The following is an 18,219-nucleotide window of genomic DNA, read 5'->3' on the forward strand; positions in this document are numbered from 1 at the left end:
TTGTAAAATTGATTTTATCACAAGTGAGCGGTTCCACGCCCATTTTAAAAAATTTTTTCAAATTTTTATCAAGAGTCTCAATATCAGACACACGTCAAATTTTAACATTCTAGGTGTATTATTTACTAAATAATCAGGTTTTTTGTGTTTTCCAAAATGTTATATATATAAAAAGTGGGCGTGGTTATCATCCGATATCGCTCATTTTCAATACCAATCTATTCTGGTTCCAAATAAACTCGTGTACCAAATTTGGTGAAGATATCTTAATATGTACTCAAGTTATAGTGTTAACGATATCGATGATTTCGAAAAAAGTCCAAATAAATTTTGTAATCAAAAACTGATCTGTACTATACTTCCTCGACGGTTTCAATGAACCCGAATCTGAGCCACTTAAAACTTTTGAAGTATTCGAACCTAAAGTGCAAAAACATCTTTTAGTTAGATACATTTGAGGTCCTACTACCACTCCTCTCTTTTTTTTTGCTTATGACAATTCGTCTTTTGAATTTACTGAGTTTGGCAAATTCGTCAATACGTTGCAAATTTTGTCAAAAATCATAAATAAATCCATATATGGTGAATTTCGGGACAATACCGGGATCCCAGGAAATTTCAAATCCCGAAAATGCCTGAAGTCAAAAAATGCACAAAATCGTCTATCCCTAGTATGAACACAGATCAAAGCTATATAGCAAATAAGAGGTGTGTACCTATGCAATGTCCCTGATAATATTGTCAATGCCAAAAGCTAGCAGGTAGCAAAGGTAGATATCGCGCAATGATTAAAAAGTTACGTTCATTCAAATGTATTTATGTACATACATATATGTAAATGCATATTAGACCGTTTTGAAGTATTATGTGATGACGCCGTAGGAAGAATAAAGGCTAGCACTAATACAGAAGTAACTTTGGTGAGCTCAAATCGGGCTGCGGATGAGTTAGGAGATTATCAAATAAATTCAAAGCCTTTCTTGAAATATCTAGGAGTAAACATTGACTCAAAACTAACTTTTAAGGAGCACTTCAGGGCGATGGGCGAGAAAGTTTCTAGAGTTAGTGGAGCCCTAACGCGAATAATGCCCAAAGTCGGGGCCCAGGCGAGGCTACCCGAACACACGATATTAGACAAATCAAAGCTTATAGATTTACCTGATAGCAAAAAAAATTTGGTTTATCAGAGCTTTGTTTTAAACAGCTTTGGTTAACCCTGGAAATGTTAAGACACACATGAAATACTTCCAGCCGTACGATCAAACCCGGCAGACATTGTTCTGACTCTCCCTATCAATCCACCTGCTCTCCTTTGTCTAATCCTCCTTCTATCTTATTTTCTCTCCTCTCTCAGTTTCTAGTTGACCTTAATCCGCTCATTAAATTTCCTTATCTCTTCCATGTTTTCATAATTCTTTCTGCTATTCGTCTTACTCTTCCCGCTCTTGCTCTTATCCAAGTCTAACTCTTCCCATTTCCTCTGTTTTGTCGTCTCTTTTCTTTCATGTCGCCATTTCCAATAAGGAGATATATCGAGTTTGGTTTTTTTTCGCACATTTCACTACTAAGGTATTAAAAAAATTTTCTCTCTCTACTACTTAAATATTCTTAACCGGATTAACACATTTTTGTTTGTTATCTTCAGCTGTCTGGTTTAATTGCGTCATGCTTTCTATGAACAAATTAAAATATTTTTTTTTTTTTTTTGAAAAACATAAACATGAAATGTGCAATCGTAGTGAGAAGCGTACGAGTCGTATAAAGTTCTCCATCTACAAACGAAACAACTCGTCTGCGGAAGGCCTAAGAGTAACGCTCGGTGCTCCACCTAGCGCAGTCATTCCTATGAAACTTGTTAGGCAAGGTGCACACGAGGCTACGTGTCATAGACGCGTACAAGATATTTCATATAGCTACAATTTCTCTACGCCTCAAGATCTGCACACGAAGCTACTTTCGAGCTTCGCTACAAAAAGCAAACAATTATTGAAGAAAATAAAAAATTAAATTTCTTCAGCTATATCCGTCCCCGAAACCAAAGGAAAATAGGTATTAAACGTTATTTGCATCCCCGTGCCTTTGTAAATTATAAAAGGCAATTTTAAACCACCGCGGACTAGAGAAAAGGGTGATTTCTAGTTTCCAACACTTTTTAGCCTTTTAAACGCTTCAACAATGTCTAACCAAGCTGTTGTGGTGTTTAATACTCTTTTTCGCTTTGGTAATATACCTTTCACGCACTTTTATTAACTAAAGTAACATTTTTTAACTAATTTCACAAATTTGCATACAAAAAAAATGTAAACAAACATTTTGTTCTTCCTTTTTTTCAAGCTTACGTACGTTCAGCGACCAACATTGCTGTACGCTTAGCTACACGAAAATTTCATGCTTTGTCGCTTTCATGCAGCTGACGCCTCGTATGCAGCTGTCCATTCAAATACATGTGTTCGGCATCAAAGCGTACAAATTTCGCCTGCAGCGTCTATGACGCGTAGCCTCGTGTGCACCTTGCCTTAGTTTGTTTTTAGCTGCATAGACGACAAGAACTTCCAGTAAACGTATGTACGTATTAAAAAGTATATAACGGTCTAATGTACATACACAGAACATCAGAATGGGCTAGTTTGCCATTGCTGAGCTCATAGCTTCACGGTCATGCTGCTCCCTCCGTGAACAAACATACATATATGTAAAGTATGCTGGTTAATATGAAAGGATGAAATTATCAATGAAAATATATAAAATAGTATGAATGAAAAGATGTAACATTTTATATTATAGAAATTTATTAATGTTTGATTGTAAACTTGCACTAATAATCATATTCGGACTCTTTTATTTTTAAATGAAAACTGGGTTATAACAACTGTCAAAACATACCTGTAAAAATATTACTTAACGCACCCCTATTTCAACTCTTTTTACTTTTCCAATTTCATTAAAATAAATTAAATTTTAAAAAATGATTTGAAAAAAAAAGTAAATAAAAAACTCTGACAGCGGTGGGATTCGAACCCACGCCCTTTCGGACTGGTGCCTAAAACCAGCGCCTTAGACCGCTCGGCCACGCTGCCTGTTGTCTTTGCCCTGCTCAATGTATCATTTCTGCTAAACGACAAAACCAATCATGAGCACATAGCACAAACACGCAAATGCCTCTCTTCGCGTTATGAGTGAGAATATGAGAATGAAGGTCGCAATGAGCGTATGCAAGGCAATTTCCATAATTCTATGTAGATAAGAAAATTCATTCTCAATATAAAAGAAAAAATGAATGAATTTTGTTTGATGCGTTCATGCATGTGGTTGTGTGTGTATGTGCGTAAAAGCTGCGGGTGTGAAAAGGCTGGTCGAGGTGTTGATGAGCGTACGTACATACATATATGGTATACATATCAAGCATGCTTTTATTTTTGGTTTTTTTTATTGGTGCGAATAATTAGAAAAATGTTGATTAAACAATGAAGTAATAAAAATAAAATAAAACAAGTAAGGACGGGACTGTCTTCGGCTGTGCCGAAGACTTCATACCTTTCATGAATGGGGCTGAACAATAATCTTATCCCGTTCGTAATCTCCAAATAATCGGATGTATAAGATAAGAAATATATAGTGAACAGATGTACATACCTAAACGATTTTTTAGATAAATATAAAATAAAAAATGGCAAAAAACCCCCTTGTCTGAACGATCGGTTGTATGGGATATATATTATATATAGCTCCGATCGAAATGATTTTTACAGGAAATCTTCTATGATATATTAGAATATATATCACCAAGTTTAACGTTTTTATATTGGAAACTAAGGGAGAAATGGCCAAAAATCTTTCTATCTGAACGATCGGTTGTATGGAGGATGTACAGCCGATTGCGACAAATGTCTAATCGGACACCTAAATACACCCGCTCACCAAATTTTATCAAATCTCAAAAATTGAGGGACTAGTTTGCATACAAACAGACAGACGGACAGACGGACATGGTTAAATCAACTCAGCTCTCCATGCTGATTATTTCGGTATACTTAATGGTGGGTCTATCTATTTTCCTTTAAGGACTTACAATTTTGAGATTCGTGCCGAAGTTATTATACCATTTCATTTTCATGAAAGTTATAAAAAATGTTAAGAGCTTCCTTTATATAAATGGACAAAAATCAGCAAAAAATGTGTCCTTATATAAAGACATATTCTTGCTAAACTTTGATTTTTAAATTTTGAAATTTCAAAAATATTTATGAGAAGTAAAAATATAAAAGTGGAGCACACATTACTTGTATTGGAAATTTGGTATGAAAGGAGATATTATTAAGCAATCAATTGCGCTCCACCTTTATATTTTTATTTCTCATAAATATTTTTGAAATTTCTATGTAAGAATTTAAAGATCAAAGTTCAGCAAGAATATGTCTTTATATAAGGAGACATTTTTCGCTGATTTTTGTCCATTTATATAAAGGAAGTGCTTAAATTTTTTTATTTTCTCCTTTTCTTACATTTTCTCGGTGTCTTAACCTATCTGTTAAGTTTTACGCTTGTAGCTCAATGAGAACTTACATAAAAATCAATCCCAAAATTCCCTCCGCTTCGTACGATTTTTCTAAATATCTCAGCCCGTACACCCCCTAGCGAATCGTTTTGTATCGCTTCACCGGCTGTCATCGACCTCTGAATTAAGTTTCAAATTTCAAGCCTCTAGCTCATAGAGAAGTTACTTAAAACCCGGTTTCAAATTTCCAAATTATTATCTAATTTTTTCGATCCGCGCGCCACCTAACGGAATTTTTTTTTCTCCTTTTGTTCCTTTGTCAAGGTGTCTTAACCTATTTCTGATGTTTCATGTTTGTAGCTCAATGATAAGTTACTTTAAAATCGATCTCAAACACCAAATTTCCCAATTCTTACCTAAATATTTTGATCCGTGCGCCACTTAATGGAATTTTTTCTCACTTTCCTAAAATTTTCTCGGCGTCTTATCCTATCTGTGAAGTTTTAAAGTTGTAGCTCAATGAGAACTTACATAAAAATCAATCCCAAAATTCCCTCCGTTTCGTACGATTTTTCTAAATATCTCATCCAGTGCGCCCCCTAGCGAATCTTTTTGTATCGTGTCATCGGCTGTCATCGACCTCTGAATTAAGTTTAAAATTTAAAGTCTCTAGCTCATCGAGAAGTTACTTAATAGCTGGTTTGAAAATTTTCAAATTATTATATAATTTTATCGATCCGTGCGCCACCTAAAGTAATTTTATTCTCCTTTTGTTCCTTTGTCAAGGTGTCTTAACCTGTTTCTGAGGTTTCATGTTTGTAGCTCAATGAGAAGTTACTTAAAAATCGATTGCAAAGATTTGTATGAAAAACGGACAAACATTCAACCGACCTAATATAAAGGAAGTAAAGAAATGTGCAAAAAACCTAATAAAAGTGGTTATAACGCATTTAAAATACTTCTTATTCCCAGCAAACACAGTGTCTAACATTAGAGAATAGAGAGTAAATTAGAGAGTATAACCTCTAATCAAGAACTACACTAGTAACCTAGCCGAGAATGGTTTTGGCCGTCCAACAAGTAACGCCAGTCACTTCTTCGTTATGCTAACTGCTGCAATTAGTGACATCAGAAAGATATTTTTCCACCTGGTCCTTCCAGCGGAGTGAAGGTCGTCCTCGTCCTCTACTTCCATTGGTAAATTCCGATAAAAATACTTTCTTAGCCGCATCAGCAGTTTTCATTCGCATGATATGGCCTATCTAGTGTAGCCGTTAAGTTTTTTTTACTTACTCAGTCTGCATTTGCATATCTCTAATAATATCTCTATACAATGGCTCTTTACTTACATATTTACATATACAGAGAAAAGGCGCCATCGAATTTTCTATAGGATTTGGGATCAGGAAAAAAAGTTCCACTACGCATACCCAAAAAATAATTTTCGAGCCTGCGAAATTTCATTTTTTTCACTTTTTTTCGACTTTGATTTTTAAGGTTTTTTTCATGACCTACTAAAAAAAATTTTCTTTGAATGTAAAATTTTCATATGTTTTTTTTTTTTCAAAAAACTGTTATCGACAACGTTTTTAGCGGACATTTTTGGGGCGGACAGGGTATAAATATGAAAATTTTTTTAGTGGGTCATGAAAAAAACCTTAAAAATCAAAATCGAAAAAAAGTCAAAAAAATTAAATTTCGCAGGCTCGAAAATTACATTTTGGGTATGCGTAGTAAAACTTTTTTTCCTGAGCCCAAATCCTATCGAAAAATCGATGGCGCGATATCGCTTAACTTTCGTCCATACAAATCGACCCACCCTAGTGGATATACAATATACATCACGAAAGATTTCCTCACATTGGCGGCTTTTTGTACTCAGCTGAACAAAGCTATTTGTTGACATAAGGATAGGTTTAAACGGAATCAACTAATCGAGATTCATATAAACCTCAGGATGAAAAAAGAAATTCATTTAACCATGACCCACTTTTATACAACAGAGATTTAAAAGGACCGTAAACGAATCTAATAGGAAATATCTTTGTGAAAAACAGCATATAACTGCCAATTTACTTTAAAAAAATGAATACGCCTACTTTTAATTAAACTTAATGTTAAAAGACCGAAGCTAAATGAGCTGCTCGATAGAAGCTCTCAGCTGAATATTTAATGTTCGGTTACACCCAAACTGAAGACATCCTTACTCGTTTTTATAAAAAGTCGTGCAAACAGAACAAACAGTGGCAATTTTTAAAATGTATTCTTCTCGGCGATGAGTTGAACACAAATATTAAATACGAGTCAATCACCAACTGCCGGTAATGCAGTGCAAATATTCACAATAGTGCCCTAGTACAAATAGATTTCATTGTGTGCTCACAATCGTTTATTTTTAACAAATTATTTTAATAAAATATAGCTAAACAAAAGCACTACGACCAAAATTGCCCAAAGCTCGCTAATAGCCCGAATCTCCATCTTTACAACCAAAACTTTACTTATAGATTTGGATTCCAAATAAGAGCGAAAAAGGGACCCGTACATAAAAACAACAATTAGAAATAATATATATGATGATTGCTGGACTTGGCGCCATTTTAACAATTTTTAGTTAAGTTAGCTTTTAACTGTAGGATAGCAATCTTGTAGAACAAATTGTAAACATACATTGTGAAGACGTGAAAACCAACAGAGCGGCTGGCTTTTGTTTGCGCTTTTGTCATACACATTTGTAACTGACAGTCTGGGCTTTAGAAAGCATGAAGAAAACGAGAACTTCGATAACTTATAGATGAGTGACTAACTGAAGGTGGTGAAAACGGCATCTAATTTGGCGACACTTTTACTTTTATATTAGAAAATAGAAAGTAGATTTGTTGAATCTTAACATTTTAATTTGACGCTTTCTCATTAACAATTGACTAATCTCATTTCCATATGACGCTTTCGCGGACAAAAAAATCGCCCATTGCTCTGTGAAAATCATATTCTAGGGATCAAAATAAGAAACTTTGCCGAGGGAACCATACCTCTAAAACGAATTCTGATGTCCCCCCCTTTGGGTCGTAGGGGCAAATTTTGAAAAATCCCACTTTGAAATGCCTATGTTTTTTTCTTTTTGGAGTTTATTTTTCTCCTTAGAAATTTATTTAGTCAGAACACATGTAAATGAAAAAATGAATTTAACTTAGTAATAGAAAAGAAATTTAAAAAAATTATTAGAAATTAGCGTTTTTACAACCCTCTTTTAAAACCAAGGCATCACTGTGATGCATTTGCATGTCGTAAACATAGTTGTGTGGGTTTTTTTTTCAACCGTTTTAAAAAATGAAGGTTTCACTGTGACACAATTGCAGATCGTAAAATTGCTTGTGTTGTTTTTTTTAAGCCACCACAAGACACAGCAGGTAGAATTGAAATTGCCCCTACCTAAAAGTTCGACCCAAAGGGGGGGACATCAAAATTCGTTTTAGAGGTATGTTTCCTTCGGCAAAGTTTCTTATTTTGATCCCTAGAATACGATTTTCACAGAGCAATGAGCGATTTTTAAATCGACCCACCCTAATGAGCAGGTATTGTCAAAATTGATGCTTGTGTATATTTATGTGTATGTGCTGTGTGTTCATTCAGAACGGAGGGTGGTTTTACTGATCGATTTTTGTGGCTGACTGCAGCAAGTAAAAGTCAGTAATTCTAGTCGTTTGATCTTCTTTGTGTGTTTACAGTTTTGGTGTATTTATTGTTTTGTGTTTATTCGTTGTTGTGTGTTTGTCTGTTGTACCTGTGAGATTTCTTTGTTTCTTGCAAACAAGTTTTAAAGGCGCAAATATTGTGTCAGAAATTGTGTTTATCTGTTCGTTTATTATTTTACCGTCGAATGTTTTCAGTTTGCAGATTTCCATGTTTTCCAGTACGTTGGGACCTCGCCCTTTTGCTTGTATGTGAAGGACCCTAACTATTTTATTGATGTTTGCTGGCGAACATTCATTTTCGACCACGTGATTCGTGTAGTTAGACCCTGGTATAATGTGTGGATTCCGTGTTTTTTTGTTGTAATCTCTAGTGTGTTCTCGGAACCTCGTTCTTATTTGCTGGACCGTTTGTCCTATGTAACTGTGTTGGCATCCGCAGGTAATACTGTTTTCACACAGAAACTTAATGATCTCATTTCACCTGCTAATGAAATCGTAAATTTTTTGCTTTCACACAGAAGTAACTGCTCGATTAGTATGAAGGATGAGACAGACAATCATGGCGGAACGATACAAGGTGGGAGCATGGTGACATACTTACAAACAAAAACAATTCCATGTACTTGTAAATTCGATGGACAAATGTCAAAATCGTACTGCGCCGGTAGTTGATGTATCAAATCAAATAAAAAAGGTTATAATCAGCTGTTCGATGCGGCCACCTTGTATCGTTCCGCCATGCAGACAATGACATTTGCTTTGAAAACTAAGAAGCGGAAGCGGAACGCTGCCAACAGAGTTGCATTGTGCTTTTGACTTCATTAGGCATTCGATTAGCTACTAATGAAATAATAATAGATTCGAATTTTGTAGGGAAGATTGAGCTCAATAAGCGTCTTAATGTAGAAAACTGCCTTTATTATTCAATAAGCCGTCTGTGTGAAAACAGTATAAGCTTGTATGCAGGTAAGCTTGTATGCTTGTATGCGCCGTGGCTGTTAAACGGCTCCTCTGAGTTAGTGTTAGTTCTTAGTTTTTGCCCTAGATTGTTCGATGTTTTGAACGCTGTGTTAAAAAAAAAAGTTTGCCAATTTTTATGATCATTTTCGACTACATGTCATAGTCGTCCTGGTGTTATTTTCTTTTTCATTATTTCTTTTTGATTCTCCATGCGTCCTTCTGAGCTTATCTGCTAGTGCTTTTTTATATCCGTTGTTTGCAACAAAATCAACAAAACAAAATCATATATATTTGCTGTTTTTATGTACGGGTCCCTTTTTCGCTCTTATTTGTAATACAAATCTATAAATAAAATTTTGGTTGTAAAGATGGAGATTCGGCCTATTAGCGAGCTTTGGGCAATTTTGGCCGTAATGCTCTTGTTTAGTTATATTTTATTTAAATAAGTTAAAAATAAACGATTGTGAGCACACAAAGAAGTCTATTTGTACTATGGCCCTATTGTGAATATTTTCACTGCATTACCGGCAGTTGCTATCATACGCTAGATGGAAGCGCAAGCTGTAAGTTTTAATTGATAGAACAGGTGATTTATGTCGATTATTTGATAAGAGAGTTGCGCAATATGCGCACGGGTTCGGCTCGTAATTCTTATGAGACATTGAATAAAAACACTAGTATACGAACCAAATAACATATGCGAATTCGAATAAGTATTTAAGTAAGAATATTTTTGTCAGTACGTGACCAGCAGTGTCAAATAATAATGTGAGTGTGTTAGTAAAGAAATGTCAGTATTTCCTTTAGGGTAGCTTAATGGGTGGTAACGAATCATTATGTTGAATGGGTTAGTTTTAATGACAGTAGGTAGCCTAGGACAATGGTTAAAGTAGTGAGAATGCTTGACTAGCCGAATCGAACCTCGTTTGAGTACAACGAGCGAACTAAAGCGCCAAATACACGACACGAACATTTCCGCGAACATTCCGCAATCTTGTTCGCAGCTTTGGCCATACACCATACGAACTTTTGGCCGAACATTAGTTCTCTTTCAGACAGCGATGAATACGGACAACAATTGTGCTGCAGCAATATTGCTTGCTGTGGCAGATTAAAGTCGCATAATCATTATTCTTTTTAATTCTATTACAATAATCTTTGCTTTTTACTTGCCACAATGATGGCAAAGATTTATACATTTCAATAAATTCACTCAGAAATTTTTTATTGTCCATTTTACTTTTCCGCGCACGTCTGTTCCGTTCAGAAATTATTACGATTATGAGCTATTTCGCCATACACGCACGAACAGTTCGCGCAAATGTTTGCCAAAAATTAAATATTTACACCACCATACACGACAGAAAAGGTCGCAGAAACATGACATAACGGGAATGTTCGCGGAAATGTTCGTGTCGTGTATTTGGCGCTTAACAGAAGAACAAAGGTGTGGCGTCTCAGGAGTAGCATTTTTGTATGTATGTACATTAGGGTGGGTCGATTTATTAACCGATATCGCGCCATCGATTTTTCGATAGGATTTGGGCTCAGGAAAAAAAGTTCCACTACGCATACCCAAAGAAATAATTTTCGAGCCTGCGAAATTTCATTTTTTTTTTACTTGTCTTCGACTTTGATTTTTAAGGTTTTTTTCATGACCTACCAAAAACATTTTCATTTGATTGTAAAATTTTCATGTATACCAAATCCAACCCAAAAATGTCCGCTTAAAACGTTGTCGATAACAGTTTTTTGAAAAAAAACATCAAATATAAAAAAAAACCAAGTAAGAAAGTCTAAGTTCGGGTGAAACCGAACATTACATACCCAGCTGTGTAATTGAAATGCTGAAGTACTAGTGGCTTTCGGGCATATATGTAATACTCCTATATTGCTACAAAAGGCTAGGTACATTCCCAAACATCAGAGTGCCGATATATTGCTGTTTAAACGTTTTTGTTTTTGTATTCAATAATCGAATGTACCTAAATTTAAAATTTTTCTTGTCACACATATGCTGCTACAATCACAAATATTTTATAGGCTGCCTTGTTTTGATTTCGAATTCAAAACACATTGCGAGCATTTTCTATTAGCAATATAGGACGATTACATATATGTATGCTTTCAGGCGATTTCGCTCATTTTCAGAGCAAACAGTTGCAGCTATGAAAAATATGTATATTAACCTGGGTCGATTTGTATGGACGATAGTTAACCGATATCGCGCCATCGATTTTTCGATAGGATTTGGGATCAGAAAAAAAACATCCATTTTCGAGCCTGCGAAATTTTCTTTTTTATACTCAGCGTGCTTTGCACACAGAGTATATTAACTTTGATTGGATAACGGTTGGTTGTACAGGTATAAAGGAATCGAGATAGATATCATCAGTATCGAATAAAAATTTGATTGAGCCATGTCCGTCCGTCCGTCCGTTAGCGCGATAACTTGAGTATGTATTGAGATATTTTCACCAAATTTGGTACATTAGCTTATTTGGAGCTAGAATAGATTGGTATTGAAAATGAGCGAAAACGGATGATAATCACGCCCACTTTTTATCAGACCAATTCTAAATATTCTCGCGGAATTTTGGTCTCGCGGATTTTTTTATTCCCGCGGAAAAATTCCTCCAATTCTGTTCTCCTAGGGAGAACAATAATTGAGGAATAGGAATTTCGAATTTTCGAAGTCAGCTGTTTTGTCAATTGAAATTTCGTTACGCATTTCTTATTTTGTTTAAAAAATTTAAAAGTTTAATTATTGTTGCGAATTTGTTTGAAATTAAGGAATAAACTATAAACAATGCACAGTATTGCATTTCATGTGGTATTCACTGAAATGAGTAATGAATTGGTGCCACAGCAACATCAACAGCGGAACATAAGAAGAAGACGGCCGCATAACACAAATCTGCCGGAGTTGCCTGCTTTCAGCAAAGCAATTTTCTGGCGGCCAAGTTGAATTGAATTCGTCCTTCATCATATGCCAAAATCTATTTAAGCCTTATTAAAAAATCCTTGCGCAATTTCAGGATGGCTGCATCAAATTTGTATACCAAGAGCTCTACCGTTGCTTATGATATACTTTTCGACTTAAAATAAAGAATATTGTGGTTGTAGTTGTTGTTGTATTAACAGTGAGAATATTGTGGTAGAATATAAATACATCTTTTAGCACAAATTTGTACAAATAAGTGTTCTTTCTTAAAATAACCAATTTCCTTTAACTATTTTGATGCATTCCCTTTAATTTAACAAGTGAAAAAACTCCTATGAAATGGCAGAGAAATCTCCCTCTCCCTCACATTCATAATACCTACTTTTCTCCCATAACCGGTTTCCGCTTTTTCGAACATTGTTCAGAATAGGAGGAAAGGGAGAAGTGAAAAAACTCACAAGGAATTTTTATTTAGAATACGAGGAATGGGAGAAGGGAGAAAACTCGCACGGAATTTTCGTTTAGAATTGGGCTGTATATATATAAAATTTTGTAAAACACAAAAAACCTGATAATTTAGTAAATAATACACCTAGAATGTTGAAATTTGACATGTGGGCTGATAGTGAGACTCTTGATAAAAATTTGGAAAAAAATTTTTAAATGGGCATGGCACCGCCCACTTCTGATAAAATCAATTTTACAATTATTATTAATCATAAATCCAAAATCGTTAAACCTATCGTAACAAAATTCGGCAGAGGTTGCCTTTACTATAAGGAATGCTTTGAAGAAAAATTAACGAAATCGGTTAGGGGCCACGCCCACTTTTATATAAAAGATTTTTAGAAGTGTCGTGGACATTTAAAATAAGCTATATCTTTGCAAATAAGAGCTTTATAGCAATGATATTTCATTTTCCAAGTGGATTTATAACAATAAATAGGAAAATTTCAAATTTAAAAAATGGGCGCGGCACCGCCCCTTTTATGACTAAGCAATTTTCTATGTTTCGGGAGCCATAACTCGAAGAAAAATTAACGGATCGTAATAAAATTGGGTACACAAATTTTCCCTCTAGCAGGAAATATTTCTATGAAAAATGGACGAGATCGGTTAAAAACTACGCCCACTTTTATATAAAAGATTTTTAAAAGGGTCGTAGACGAAAATAATAAGTTATATCTTAGCGAAAAAGAGCTTTGTGTCAATATAATTTTACTTTCTAAATCGAATTATAACATTAAATTGGAAAACACTAAAATTCTTGAAAATGGGTGTGGCACCGCCCCTTTTATGACTAAGCAATTTTCTGTTTCGGGAGCCATTACTGGAAGAAAAATTAACGGATCGTATTGAAATTGTATACACATATTTTCCTTATAGCAGAAAATGTTTCTAGTAAAAATGGACGGGATCGGTTAAAGACCACGGCAACTTAGATATAAAACAAGTTTAAAAGGGTCGTACACTAGAATAATAAGCTATAACTTAGCAAAATATAGTTTTGAATCAAAGATGTTTCACTTATCAAGTTTTATTGTAAGAGGAAATGGGGAGACATTTTTCTTTAAACGGTCGGTGCAACGTGTTATGTAGAAAAGTAATTTATCTGAAATCAAATGTACAATTGAAGCTCACGCTGAATATATAATGTTCGGTTACACCCGAACTTAAGCGCCAAATACACGACACGAACATTTCCGCGAACATCCCCGTTATGTCATGTTTCTGCGACCTTTTCTGTCGTGTATGGTGGTGTAAATATTTAATTTTTGGCAAACATTTGCGCGAACTGTTCGTGCGTGTATGGCGAAATAGCTCATAATCGTAATAATTTCTGAACGGAACAGACGTGCGCGGAAAAGTAAAATGGACAATAAAAAATGTCTGAGTGTATTTATTGAAATGTATAAATCTTTGCCATCATTGTGGCAAGTAAAAAGCAAAGATTACCGTAATAGAATTATAAAGAATAATGATTATGCGACTTTAATCGAAAAATTAAAAGAAGTAGATCCTGATGCCACAAAGGATACAGTTATAAAAAAAATAAGTAGTTTGCGGGCGCAATACCGGCTCACTTTGTCCAAGAACTGCTCGTTTTTTAAACCATTCTTTGCACCAAATTCTTTTTTTGCGATCTTCTCTCTTTTTTTTTACGCTTAATTGCCACAGCGAGCAATATTGCTGCAGCACAATTGTTGTCCGTATTCATCGCTGTCTGAAAGAGAACTAATGATCGGCCAAAAGTTCGTATGGTGTATGGCCAAAGCTGCGAACAAGATTGCGGAATGTTCGCGGAAATGTTCGTGTCGTGTATTTGGCGCTTTAGATACGTTTACTTGTTTTTACTTTTTTTCGACTTTGATTTTTAAGGTTTTTTTTCATGACCTACTAAACAAATTTTCATTTCATTGTAAAATTTTCATGTATACACTGTCCAACCCAAAAATTTCCGCTAAAAACGTTGGCGATAACAGTTTTTTGAAAAAAAAAATATTTTTTGGGTTTTGGGGAGTGTTTTGGTTGAAAAATTTACCCTTTCGCTATTTTTTTCGCATGCTCAAAAATTATTTTTTTGGGTATGCGTAGTGAAATTTTTTTGAGCGTAGTGGAACTGAGCACAAATCCTATCGAAAAATCGATGGCGCGACATCGGTTAATAAATCGACCCAGTCTAATGTTTATGCCAAATTTCGTTTGGATTCGGAGATTTTTGTTCGACTTATGGCATTGAAAGTATTTTGGAAAGTGTAACAAAAAAGTTGCGGATCACACCCATTTTCAAAATTTGTTTATGTTTTGTTCTTAGCTCAACCATACCACTACTGAGGTGGAATATCAGTCAAATGTAGTTAAATACCATAGAGTTTTTGCATAGAGTTTTGTTAAGGTTAGACTGTTAGGAAAAGTGGGTGTGGTCTTTAACCGAGTTTGATTATCTTCACTCAGTTTATATAATTTGGCAAGTATAGTGTCTCTGCCAAATTTCAATGTAATATCTTTAACGGCTTTTGATTTAAAAAAAAATTCAATGTAATATCTTTAACTTCCAAATTCTCTTCTTCTAAATGTGGATGGTGCCACGCCCATATTCCAAATTTTTTTGGAATTCATGTTATGCGTCATAAAACCAAACCAACTATCAAATTTCATTAACCAAGCGGTATTCGTTTTTGAATTTCATTTTTTCCATTTTTCTAAATTTTCGATATAGAAAGTGGGCGTGGTTATCGTCCGATTTCGCTCATTTTTAATGCCAAGCTATTCTGGGTCCAGATAAGCCCGTTTGGTGAAGATATCTCAATAGTTGCTCAATTTATCGTGTTAACGAACGGACAGATGGACGGACGGACGGACATGGCTTAACCAAATTATTTTTTCGATACTGATGATTTAGATCTATGGAAGTCTGTATCTATCTCGATTCCTTTATACCTGTACAAGCAACCGTTATCCAATAAAAGTTATAATACCCTAAGTACAAGTACAGTTGGGTATAATATTGTAAGGAATTTTGGGAATTCCGCTTATTTGAAACCTTCTGCTAGCGTTCGAAAATCTAAACTGTTGAATAAATCACTCCACTATTTAGTATTGTACAGATTACTTCAAGAGTCGTATACTTCACAACCAATAGCGTGTTTAAATCAAAACTGATTACTGACTACTGACTACTACTGCGCTGCTTTCATACTCTCCGTTGCTTCACTCGCATACCTCTACCAAAGTCTAGACGTTTCGCCTTCTAGAACTGCTGTATCTCCTGCTTGGTAATTGAGCGTGTGTATGTGTGAGCAACTACTCCGACTGATGACCACAAGTGTGTGCGTGAAATATCTCTTCGTTGCCTTCCATATATGTGTGTAAATGATGATTGATGTGTTTATGTATATACGAGTGGCTGCTTCATGTTTTTATTGTTGCGCGCCTTTATTTACTAACTTAGTGATGCTAAAATTCGCCACAATATATACAATACTTGCGCGGCAAGACCCTGCTCATAATTGAAAAAAACTTTTTCTCTAGATTTTTATGTTGTTTCTTTCAGTCCTTGATCCCAGGATTTTCGCCTAGCTCTGTTTTGTTAACTAACAATTATTAAATTCACCCTAAGAGTCCCAATGAAAATTGTTAAAATAACAGATTTCTGCCAACGTTATAATAATAGTGGATGTTGTTATGACAGAGATTTTTGTGGCACGGCAGTCTTAAGTACAAATTAGTGGGCGGCGTGAGCGTAGGTTTTTCTTTAAAATAGTGCGACCCATTTGACCGAACTTTTGTTCTTCAAGAATAAAAAACGTGATTTGTTGACTTTACAAGCTTGATTTCTTAGGACTATATTAAAGATATAAAATAGTAAAAAAAAATGTTAACTTAAACGGTTTTATTGAAAACAATACTTACATGCAGTAATAATAATACTAAAAGCTAGAAAATAATTAGTTAGGTCCTAGGTACTAGTCATCACAGTCCTCATATATCTAAGGCGTTGATCACACAATTAAATAAAAGTGTTGGGCGCGTGAAATTTCTAAAAATTTGAGACGTAGCATTACCTGATTAAGGTTCAGTTGATTATATATGACTATCAATAGAAATTTTGGTTCCCCCCTATCTAAAACACTTTATAATATTCAACAATTATAAAAATATACCCGTTTTGAATGATTTGAAGGGAATATATCTGGAGGGCAGCTGTATTTCGAGAGTCGACAATTTAAAGTACCTCGGAATTTGGTTTGATGCCAATATAAACTGGCGAAAACATATAAATAAATTGAAAATGAAATTAATACCACTAAAACTTATTCCACAAAAACACAAGTGGCTTCTGTACAACGCCTTGGTCATGTCATATATTAATTATTTAAATTCAATTTGGAACACTTGTTCCGAACAGCTAACAAATGAAATACAAAGAATTCAAAATAAAATAATAAAAGACATTTTAAATCTGCCGTTAAGGATAGCAAGTGAACTGCTATAACAAGACAGGCTTGATGTACGCAAGAACTCCATCCTTCAAACTTTAATATTATTTTATAAAATTAAAAATAACTTAATAAAGCATAATTTAGACATTCCAGAAGAATCAACCCCAGAATATACACTTAGAGTTAGAATAAATATGAAACCACGTATCTTTCGAACGGAAAGATGTGCAAAATCACTAAGACCTTATGGTGGTAAACTTTTCAACAAACTTCTAGTTGAAGTTAAAAATGCAAGAAATGTGCATTGCTTTAAATTCGAGGTCAAACGGCTACTTCTTAAAAATTTTGACTTTTAATATCTAGATGCAAAGTACGTTCTACACTATATTTTTAATTATACTCATATATTATTAAATTATTAAGCTAAATTTTAGTTTTAATTAAATTTTAATTATTATTATTTCTTTATTGTTGTCTTTCATTGTAACCTCTCATAACAATTGATAACAAATAGAGTAAAATAGAAATAAGCTGTTTCTCTCGCAAAAACTTCGCTTTTTTTGAGAAATCTTGTAATAATTTTAAACTATGTTGTCAATAAAGAAAAACAAGTAAGGAAGGTTAAGTTCGGGTGTAACCGAACATTACATACTCAGTTGAGAGCTATGGTGACAACATAAGGGAAAATAACCATGTAGGAAAATGAACCGATGGAAACCCTGGAATGTCTTTGTATGACATGTGTATCAAATGAAAGGCATTAAAGAGTATTTTATGAGGGAGTGGGCCATAGTTCTATAGGTGGACGCCATTTAGGGATATAGCCATAAAGGTGGATCAGGGTTGACTCTAGAATTTGTTTGTACGATATGGGTATCAAATTAAAGGTATTAATGAGGGTTTTAAAAGGGAGTGGTGGTAGTTGTATAGGTGGTCGCCGTTGCGAGATATCGCCATAAAGGTGGACCAGGGGTGACTCTAGAATGCGTTTGTGCAATATGGGTATCAAACGAAAGGTGTTAATGAGTATTTTAAAAGGGAGTGGGCCTTAGTTCTATAGGTGGACGCCTTTTCGAGGTATCGCAATAAAGGTGGACCAGGGGTGACTCTAGACTTTGTTTGTACGATATGGGTATCAAATGAAAGGTGTTAGTGAGTATTTTTAAAAAGGAGTGGGCCATC

The 18,219-nt window shown here is 34.7% G+C and overlaps 1 protein-coding gene and 1 non-coding gene across 2 annotated transcripts in view; both read right to left on the minus strand.

The window, feature by feature from the left end:
* Spred (Sprouty-related protein with EVH-1 domain) overlaps positions 1 to 18,219 on the minus strand; it is an 87,265-nt gene that overhangs the window by 49,931 nt on the left and 19,115 nt on the right. The window lies entirely within an intron of this gene.
* TRNAL-UAG (transfer RNA leucine (anticodon UAG)) lies at positions 2,998 to 3,077 on the minus strand. Its single transcript has one exon. It is a non-coding gene; the product is annotated as a tRNA-Leu (tRNA).

The sequence above is a fragment of the Eurosta solidaginis genome, chromosome 3, assembly GCF_040869045.1.
Source record: "Eurosta solidaginis isolate ZX-2024a chromosome 3, ASM4086904v1, whole genome shotgun sequence".
Lineage (NCBI taxonomy): Eukaryota > Metazoa > Arthropoda > Insecta > Diptera > Tephritidae > Eurosta > Eurosta solidaginis.